Genomic DNA, 10,771 nt, shown 5'->3' with positions numbered 1-10,771 from the left:
TGCAAATGCACAACGCTTGTTTGGACCACCACCCAGACCTCATGGAGCGCCACCTTGGCCACTGTCACATCACAAACCAACCGCCAGAGAACCCGACATCTGCCCTCCCAAGGGCTCTCCGCATCGTAATCATAGACCTCGGCCAAGGCCTGAAACTTGTTTCGCCGACCACACTATGAGACAGGGAGGCGCCGGAGAGTAGGGAAGGAGAGACGAAACCATGATCGAAATTGGGGAAGATAGGCAGCGTGCGAGTCGCCACGAGAGCCGCCGCGATAGGAGAGAGGAGCGTACACCGCTTCACTTCCACAGACATAGTTCTCCGGAGTCGCTAACATGTACAAATCAAATGGGAAGATAAATCTAGATCATCAATTCTCACTCTAGTTGTAAAATGTTAACTCCGAAGCTACCATCACAACCCACAAATTACAAACGAAATGCAATAAGCTCTTGTTGCACCATTTGGGCCCTCTGGTTTAACCACATGCATGCCACGAACCAAAGAATAAGGGCTTGTTTGGTTGCTTTCCTAGTTACTTTGTGCCTGGCCTGAAGGCTTCCTGAAACATGCCCGAGTCTTGTTAGAAATAAAATGAGTGCCTAGCCTAAGTGCATGCAACCATTCATCATTAGCCTGCCTTGAATCGCGTGCAACATAGTAAGCCTGGCCCAGGCGTCCTCCATCATGGGCCTTCTTCTAATCGCAAGTAAAACAGGGGCCCCACGGGAGACTTTTCTGAAAACGTTAATCATCTAGCTTCTACTACGTTCTAAGCATTTACTCAGGCCAGGTTCCCACCCAAACATGTACATCTCAGACTTGCCTGCCCAGGCAGAAATCATCAACCACACATGCTCATACCAGGCACACTTCTATTCCATGCATAAACTCCAGGGTAGCAACCAAACTGACCCTAAGTCAGGGACCTACACAACGATGAGATACCCACAGGTCTCGTACTACCTCCGCTGCCATGTAGATAAACACAGCACAAGCCAGTTGAGCATCGACTGACATACTGACCTTATATTGTACTACTATGTACCTCTATACACTAATATCAAGAGTTTTTTCAGTTTAATTTGAACTCCAAAAACTTCATTTATACCATACTGAATCAGAGTAATAGGAGTGCTAGGGTGCACGGCAGGCCGTCGTGGCGCATGACGACAGGGAGGAGGAGCGGCATTGTGTCGAGCGTGCAGGAGGCGCTCCGTGACTGCCATCGCCGGCAAGGGGCTCGGCGTGCACGACGCCGCGACCTCCTCCAGTTGCCTCGCCGGCAAGGGGCTCGGCAACACAACACACACCCTTCTTACACTAATCGAACTCTCCATGTGCACGGATCATATCAGTTAATCAGCTCTGAATGAGAAATTAACAGCGATGTAAGGCTGCCTCTTATCACCCATTAATTCTTCGTGTGTGGAGAGGGCATGGAGGAGCACAAGGAACCGTTGCTTTCTCTGTCCTTGGAGCATAGACCGGATGGACAGGCATACTCCTTCGGGAAAACTGCAATTTCTGAACACTGCGACATCGAAACCGACACTTTTTCAGACTTCGGTGAAATGTTCCAAATATTTAGCAAAGGAACACTTCAATTGTAAATTGGCACTTTAATTGTTGCTTTCTGTGCCCGTCCTAAACCAGGTGGGCAGATTATTTCGAGAAATCTGTACTTTCTAAACACCGTGAGAACAAATCGGACCCGACGTCGACAGATCTAGTACTAGAGCAGACACAACACACTAACCAAGCAAGCTACATCCAGAAGGCTACCGGAGAAAATGACAAGCGTTCCTTATCCATTTGGCAGGACCTGGTGGCACGTTCAAAGATTTGCAGCTCCCCCTGATGGTTGTATCTGAGGCGAAACGTGGTGACGTTGACCATGCACTCATCGTTGTAACCAGACCTCATCCGGAAGTGGATTTTTAGAACACCTGCACCCCGGCCCTGGTATCCTGACTGTCCAATATTGCTTTAAGATCTGTGCAACATAACTAACTTTTCATATAAAATTTTCTCTTTTTTGTTTCTCTCACATAAAAGATGTCTTGAAGTTCAAACCTTTGCAGCGTGGCAAAGCTTTCCATCTAGAATCTAGGATAAATCTTTCAGAATTTTCAAATTCTGAAAGATTTATCCTAGATTCTAGATGGAAAGCTTTGCCACCCTGTAAAGGTTTGAACTTCAAAACATGTTTTATGTAGGAGAAACAAAAAAAAGAAATCGATTTGCACGAATCGCGATGTGAAGAATGGATGGCTAGACAGAGAGGGCCTAGGTGCAGGTGTTCTATTATATATTTTCCGACCTCATCCCCTCGCGCACCACACACCCCACGAGGCAAAACCTGGCGCCGCCCATGCAGGTGAGCGTGGGCATCTCCACCTCCTTCCCCTTGCTCCAGAGCTTCTCGCTGGCCATCTTCCAGTCCAGCGGCGGCATCTTCATGTCAGCGGCAGGGGTAGGGGAGGCGACCTGGCAGGCGCCGATGTAGCCATCCTCGTGGAGCCCAACCCAGGCGTCCAGGTAGCTGTCGAAGTGGCCTCTGTCCATGAAAGGCAGCACCCAGTCCCCATGGGGCGTCCACTCGGAGCGCCCGGTGTCGAAGGACAAGGTACGGACGGACTGACGAACGCAGCCGAACATGATGCAGGCGGACAAGAAGATGGTGCGCGGCATAGGAGCAGATCCTCTCGTGCTGGGTGAACGGCAAGGGCGCGGTGCTTTTCCAGGTCCAGGACCAGTGCATGGTTGGCACTGAGGAGTGCAGATCCTCGGTGGTGGAGGACAGGGACAGCACCTCGACGGCTTGAGACTCGTCCAAATAGTACGCAAATGCATACAGCGTATCGTCGCCGGCAGGCAAGAGGATTGTGTAGGCGTCTTGGAGCGCGTCCGGGACGGGAGGGCCGGTGATCAGCCCGGCGGTGTCCGTGTCGTAGACGAGGGTGGCGGGGTGTTTGTTGCTGGCTGCGAGGATGTGGCTGCTGCCCAGGGCGGCGAAATCCATGCGGTGGATAGGATTGGGAGAGAGCAGACGGATGACGGGGGGCTCGTCGAGGAGGCTGCGGCTGTGATCGTCGGGGCTGTCAGCGTCGATCTTGCGGATGGTGAAGCCCTTGTCCCACTCGTCCAGCACCAGGTAGAGGTGCTTCTCCTTGCGCTTCTGCCGCTTATACATCCTTGAGTCGTCCATAGATCCCATTTTTTGTTGCAGCTACGGGAGATAGTACGAAATTGGTGTTTTGGAATCGATGTGATCTAATCTTGCTTGCTGGTCGATGGGGGAGGATGTATTTGTAGAGCAAGCCTGCGTGGATGCTAGTTGTAATCAGAAACGGAGTCGACTCCGAAGTCGGCTATAGTTTGGAATAATCAATCAGCTGCTTCTCACGTCCCGGTTACATGTGCTTGACTCGGAGACCACCAAACCCTCTAAGCAAACCCAAGTTTAATGTAACTCCTGCCTACACTTTCTATAGAGTAGACATATACTATATCACTAAGCTCCCTAGGATTGGAGACCTCACAATCAATTGAGGTCTCCAATTGGAAATTTGGTCACCCAATTTTGACCGCATCAATAATTTCTCAAAACTCTCTCATTCAATTTTTTATACAATATATTATGCTTCCTAATTTTCAAATCTTCCCAATTAATTAAGGTTTCAATTTAAAGTTGGTAACCCGATTTTGACCGGCTCAACAATTTCTCAAGGAGCTCCCCCATTAATTTAATTATTTTAATTTTCTATGTTACCTAATTTTAAACCTCTTGCATTCGATTGAGGTATTCAATTTTGAAATTAGTTTACCATTTTGATCGGATGAACGATTTTTCAAATCAATCAGCAGTAATGGACAATAAAAACACATCAACCCCTCCCAGACTCCCATCACTCAGAAAAAGCGCCACGATGTGATACTATAGCACGAATATATTACATGCAATCATCGATGTAATTTTTTCCCATATAAATATAGGTTGATTAGCGGATAACACAACATCACGCCGTGAAAGGCCCACAAAATAACCGCATTATAAATAAACATAAAACACACTCCATCATCTTCCCCACTGGCTAACTAAATATTCCATCTGTTTCAACATATAAGGGGTGTTAGTTTTTTTTTTGGAAAATCAAATTCTTTAACTTCGACCAAGTTTAGAGCCAAAAAATCGACATCCACAATATTAAACCAAAAAAGTATGAAAATTTGTTTCATGATGAATCTAATAACACCGATATCACATTATGGATTTTGAAATGTTTCTATACAAATTTGATCAAACTTAAAGAGGTTTAACTTTTTAAAAAAGTAATACACCATATATTTAGAAATAGAGTGAGTTAAAAAGTTTTAGAATCTCAACAACATCAACGGCGCAGCAAAGCTCACCCAACCCTTCTAGTGAACATTAAATATAAGACCCTCATATCTGCAGAATGTTCGCTAGAACAGGTGCCATGTCGAATGATTTTCATGGCATTTTTATTGTATGTGGGGTGGCCGTTTTTTCAGAGCGACATGACATTTTCTGGAATGAAGTCTTTAAAACTGTCATCTTCCTACAAAATGTCATGTCGCTCTTAAAAAACTGTCATCTCCACACAACTAGAGATGACATCAAAATTATTCGAAATGTCAATGTGTTTCTGACGAACATTCGCCAGGTAACATTATATACACACGGTAGCTAGGCAGGTAACATTATACACACACGGTAAACTACAACTCTAAATCCCTACATATAATTGCCTTGCATGTTGCATCTTCACCATGGATCTCACATCAAACATGAATGTTCTTCTTCTTCAACTTCCCATCATATTGATTATGAAGCCATCAGATCTTACTAGTAGCCTGGTTCCACCAAAGAACGGATATAGTAAATTGTAGTACCACTTAATGTGTCATCACTTGCCCGTCTTGTAAGTTTTAGCTGTACGTGACCACACCCCCAAACCCCTCCCAGACGAAAGTCCAAAATTCAGTCTGGATTGGGCGGCGACGGCGGCCTGCGCGTCGTATCCTCCATGGAGGCGCCGTCTTGGGAGGAACTCCTGTTCGGGGGAGAGATGTTGTGGATGGTGGGCTCCGAGTAGCTCCAGCAGTGGCGATAGTGTGGAGGTTGCCAGGTGGTGCGGCGTTGTATCTACCGTGTCATTGACGACGAGTGGTGGCGGCATGGTGCAGCTGCATATCGACAACGGATGCGGCTGGATGGACGAGCGCAGGGTGGTCGAGCTGTCTGGCGCCATGGTGGCGTCGACGGCAGGCCTGGCAAGGTCTGTGCGTCAGTACCTGCTCTGGAGATGGATCGGTGGAAGAAGGCGGCGGCAGCCTCGGTGAGTGCGCCGGACCGGCATGTGACCCAGTCCCGGTATGTGGCTAGGATGGGGCATCCGACATTAGATGTTAGGATTTGGTGCGATGTCTGTTTGGTATTAGGCTTGGACATTCGGCACCACTGCATCAAGGGGGTAGGAGTAGCGACAGATGTTGCCTAGATGGTGGCTTCAGGCTTACTGATGTACTACTTTGTAATGTCTTTTGTGCTTAATAATTAATAAAGTGGCCGTATGCATCGTCCAGATGCAGAGGCCGGGGTGCATCCTCCTTTTCTAAAAAAACACCGATGGTTTGCGGTGTAGCTGATGTGGCGACGTCAATAGCGAGTGCTTATAGGGCATTGTCAGCAGCAGCAACTCATCGTCTATGGCAACACGACCAGTTTTTTAGAGGAAAGGCATACGCCCGACTTTATAGATAAAGCCATAAGGCAGGTAGCAAGAACAACACCGAAACGTATCAAACACACCCAAGCCCCAACGTTGGGCAGGACAACACGAATAAAGTCATGGTACATGGCTCCCACGCCAGTACACGGCACGCAGGCCGGAATAGAAGGAACCAACTAAGCTAAAGACTCAGGCCCAAAAGAAACCCTCAATCAACGTGCTCTTGTCTGCACAACTGAGACGCCGTGGTCCGGATTTTGTCGATCAGCATAGATAGCGCCTCTTGGTCGTCGGCTTTAGTCAATGATTTTCACTGCTGCAGGAAAGCACACGATTTAAATAAGCAGTCAGCCGGTTTAGCCGGAAACACGTGCTCGATAGTAAATTTGTTCCTAGTAGTCCACAGAGACCAGCATAAAGCCCCCAAGCCCACCCAAAAGATCCGTCTAGAAACACCGGAGAGGTTGGATGCCAGGCTGCGCAACTCAGCAAAGGAGGCAGGAGTCCAAGACACATGAAGCCAGTCCCGCACACGGCTCCAAATAAGCTTAGCCAGGTGACAGTGAAAAAAGATATGATCCGAGTCCTCTACCTCACCACAAAAAGCACAAAACTGGGAACCCGGTCCGTTCCTCTTACGAATCTGATCAGCCGAGGGCAGCCGGCCTCGAAAGGCTTGCCACAAGAAAATTTTTATCTTAGGGGGAAGCAACACGACCAGTTGCCAGTCAAGTGCACCTCTTTTAGAGGAGGAAGTACTGAGATGAGGACGAGGGGATGGGGATAAGACTAGAGCACGTCGCTAGACTCACCTTTAACCTTGGGCCATCAAACATTGTGACGTTGCTAGGAAAACATCAGTGAAAGCCAGACCTAGAGTTTTCGCTCTATAGCTCAATATATATAGCTTTTAACATTCATCCCCAACGAGCATCAACACGTTATTTGAGACGAGGCTTAATGGAGTGGACATAGATATAGCGAAACATATCCGGATCCGGACATGTGCACTATTTTGGGCGATATGGAATACTAGAAATGATTTGATTTTTAATGGGACAAACTTCACTATTTTTTTGCAGGTTATCTATAGAGCTATAACTTGGACCCGTACTTAGTCATTACTCACTCATGCGCACTCCAGGGAGCTTTGGTTATTGGGTGCAACCGTTGGGAGAGATGGTAGTACGGGCTATCTTCAGCCGATTTGGATGTCGAACTAATAATAGGCTAGGTGTATAGGCATCGTAGCCTGTTCTTTATCGCCGGATGTGGCATCTTTTTTATTTTTTCTTTCGATTTGCACTAAGATTGTGAGCCTCTTGCGGTTCTAAGACTTTGGTACATTGTTTTATAATAATATGGCTGCATGTATCGATTGATGCAGAGGCTAGGGTTTTTTCCTCCTTTTCAAATAAAAAGCTCAAGAATCTGTACATGAAGAGCACCACTAAACCAAACTCGCGCTTCTTCTCGCCCTAACTTTGAAGGATGAATTTACCGGTACGATAGTTGCTCACACACGCACCCCTGAGATGTGTATCGCCACGTGACCGAACATGCCGATGTAGACAAGCTAGGTTTCGAGCTGTGCTAAGAGACACTTGTCCCATAGACAAGAATGCCCGTTGCTGTCAGGACCCATGGCCCACCTATTATGGGAGGTCACGGGTGCCGCCATAAGTCCACTAAGGGGCCCGTCCCACAACCCCATGCATTGGCTAGCGATTAGCAGCCGTCTTTGAGTATTGACGACCTCCACTAGAGTCATCACTGTATGTTGCAGAACACTGACTGGCGAACAACCTATGTTGCCACATGAGTTTAGCTAGATCGACCCCAAGGATCTATTGCAGATCCACTACATGTGGACGCCAGAAGAACACACACTGTTGCTGGCACAAAGCTCTATGCCATCCCTTCCATCTTACAAGTCAAAGATGGGAAGCCTTTAGCTAGGGTTGTTGGGTAGTAGAAAATACATATGCGTTGTTGTTAGCCTCCCATGAATCAAAATCCTCATCTTCAGATCCATCACCCCAATAAACAGTTGGATATGTTTCTTCTTCCTCCAACTAACCGTTTTTCAGCTCAAAAAGAACGCAAAGCACGATCTCTCTTACCGAAAAAGGCTTTCACCCCGCTTTATATATAAAGCAACTGCCCAAGCCAAAACATCCAACAAGGTTCAAACACACACACAAAGGTCTAGTACAAACAAGTAGAGAAAGGGTTAATGCTGAGGGCACAGCTTAACAAGCCCTGAAAAAACAAAAAAGCACTCACACGCGGGGTGCGGCAGAGCATCTAGTCGGGCTGGGGGGGGGGGGGAGGAAGCGGAGGCGCCAAGCGGAAGGCCATCGATCGAAGGTCGACGAGGAGGTTGTTGATGACGTCCCGGTCCTGGGGGCGGCTAAGCGGCCGCCAGAGCTGCAAGTATCCACACATTTTAAAGATGGCGTCAGTAGCACGTCGAAGAGGCACCTTCTGTATGACAAGCTTATTGCGGATGGTCCAAAGCGTCCAGGCAAGGACCCCAACGCAAAGCCATCTAATATGGCGGTAGCGAGGGGGGGAGGCTTGAATTTCCGCAAGCAGGTCAGGGAAGTTGGTGTTGCACCACTGACCCCCAACCGTCCCGCGGAAACAGGACCAAAGGAACTGAGCCGTGGAGCACGAGAAGAAGATGTGGTTAGCATCCTCCACCGTGCCGCACATGGGGCACATCCCATCACCAGGTCCATTACGCTTAAGGACCTCCACGCCGGACGGGAGGCGGCCTCGGATCCATTGCCACAGGAAGATCCTGATCTTCAGGGGCAGGCGGATGTCCCAAATCAAACTAAAGGGCTCGGGGGCCGTCGAGGGGGCGGTGGCCGCGTAGAGGGATTTGGTGGAGAAGCAGCCGGAAGGTTCCAGACGCCAAGAGATGGCGTCCGGGTTGTGGGCGACGTCCATAGGGAGGAGGGGGATGTCCTGAAGGAGGGCATCCCAAGCGGCTACTTCAGGTGGGCCAAAGGGGCGGCGGAAAGCAAGGCGCCCTAAGTCAATAAGGGCCGTCTCGACAGAGACACGAGGGTCAACTGCAATGGCGAATAGCTCCGGAAATCGCGCGGCCAGGGGGGCGTCGCCAATCCACCGATCAAACGAGAACAGGGTCGTGGACCCAGTACCAACCGAGATGGATGTGCCAATGCGAAGCGCAGGAAGCAGCTGGACGATGGCCTGCCAAAACTGGGAGCCGCCCGAGCGCTGACAGAATGCAAGAGGCTGTCCTCGAAGGTACTTGTTCTGGATGATGGTGAGCCAAAGGCCTCCATCGCCATTGGCAATGCGCCAGAGCCAGCGGGTCAGGAGGGCAATGTTCATGCGTCGGGAGGACAAGATCCCAAGACCGCCCTGGTCCTTGGGTTTGCAGATATCGGGCCAGCTTACCATATGGTACTTCTGCTTATCCCCCTCCCCAGCCCAGAAGAATCTGGATTGGTATTTGGCGATCTCCTGATGAAGGGACTCATGGAGGCTATAGAAGCTCATGAGGAACCATAGAAGGATGGCAAGCGAAGAGTTGATAAGGATCACGCGAGCAGCCTTCGACAACCAGCGCCCTTTCCAGGGCTCAACGCGGTGTTGCATACGGGTCACCGTGGGGCGAAGATCCGCCACGGTGAGTCGCGAATCACTAATGGGGATCCCCAGGTAAGTCGTGGGGAAAGAACCCAACCGACAATTTAGTCGGTCCGCAATAGCCTGTGCTTCCTCCGGGGGGTACCCAAGAACCATCACTTCGCTCTTATCGAAGTTGATGGTTAGGCCCGACATCTGTTGGAAGCACAGGAGGAGGAACTTCAGGCTAGCAATGTCTTGGACGGAGCCCTCCACCATTATTATGGTATCATCCGCATATTGAAGGAGGGAGACCCCTCCCCCTCCGACTAGGTGGGGGACGATGCCGCGGATATGGCCAGCATCCTTGGCCTTATCAAGGATGGATGCCAGGGCATCAACCACCATGTTGAACAGGAACGGCGAGAACGGGTCACCCTGACGGACCCCACAGAGGGTGGGGAAGTAGGGCCCAATGTCACCGTTGATGTTCACAGTGGTCCAGCCACAGGAGACAAGCTGCATGACGCGAGTCACCCAACGGTCGTCAAAGCCCTTGCGAAGCAACACTTCCCGCAAGAAGGGCCAGTGGACCGTGTCATACGCTTTGTGGAAGTCTAGCTTCAGAAAGACCGCCCGATGGCGTTTCATCTGGACCTCGTGGAGGACTTCGTGGAATACCAGCACCCCATCTAGAATAAATCGGCCTTGAATGAAGGCGGATTGGTTCGGATGGGTAATCGCATCAGCGAGCAGGGTCACCCTATTGGCGTACCCTTTGGCCAGGATCCGGAATATCACATTAATCACTGTGATTGGGCGGAACTGGCGGATGTCGGAGGCGCCCGGGACCTTGGGGATGAGGGTCACGATTCCATAGTTAAGGGGCCCAAGATCCATGGCGCCCGAGTAGAATTCCTCAAACAGGGCCATGACCTCCAGCTTGATGGTCGACCAGAACGTTTTGAAGGGGTTCATCCCTTTAATAGCCGCGAGGACCTTGTCCTCGGTGAAGGGGGCCACTAATGCCGCATTGGCCTCAACAGAGACCAATTGATCACTAGACCAAATGTCGGGGGCGAGACTAGCCCCACCCCGAGGGGTGGGGGTAAATAGGGCTTTATAGAAGCCATCTACATGGGCACGGATGGCCGCGGGGCGAACGAGAGGCGTGTCTCCATCCCACAGGCAGTGGATGGAGTTTCGACGTCGCCGGCCGTTCGCCGCCGCCTGGAAATAGGCGGTATTGGCATCACCCCGAAGCACCCACCGTTGGGTCCCGCGCAGTCGCCAGTAGGCCTCTTCATCCGTGTAAATGGTTGAGAGCTGGTCTTCAAGGTCATATCGCAGCATCCATTCATCCGGGGAGATCCCGGACGTGTCGGCACGGGCATCCAGGGCTTGG

Source organism: Aegilops tauschii, chromosome 6 (assembly GCF_002575655.3).
Source record: "Aegilops tauschii subsp. strangulata cultivar AL8/78 chromosome 6, Aet v6.0, whole genome shotgun sequence".
Classification (NCBI taxonomy): Eukaryota; Viridiplantae; Streptophyta; class Magnoliopsida; order Poales; family Poaceae; genus Aegilops; species Aegilops tauschii.
Note: the sequence above shows the minus strand (reverse complement) of the source record.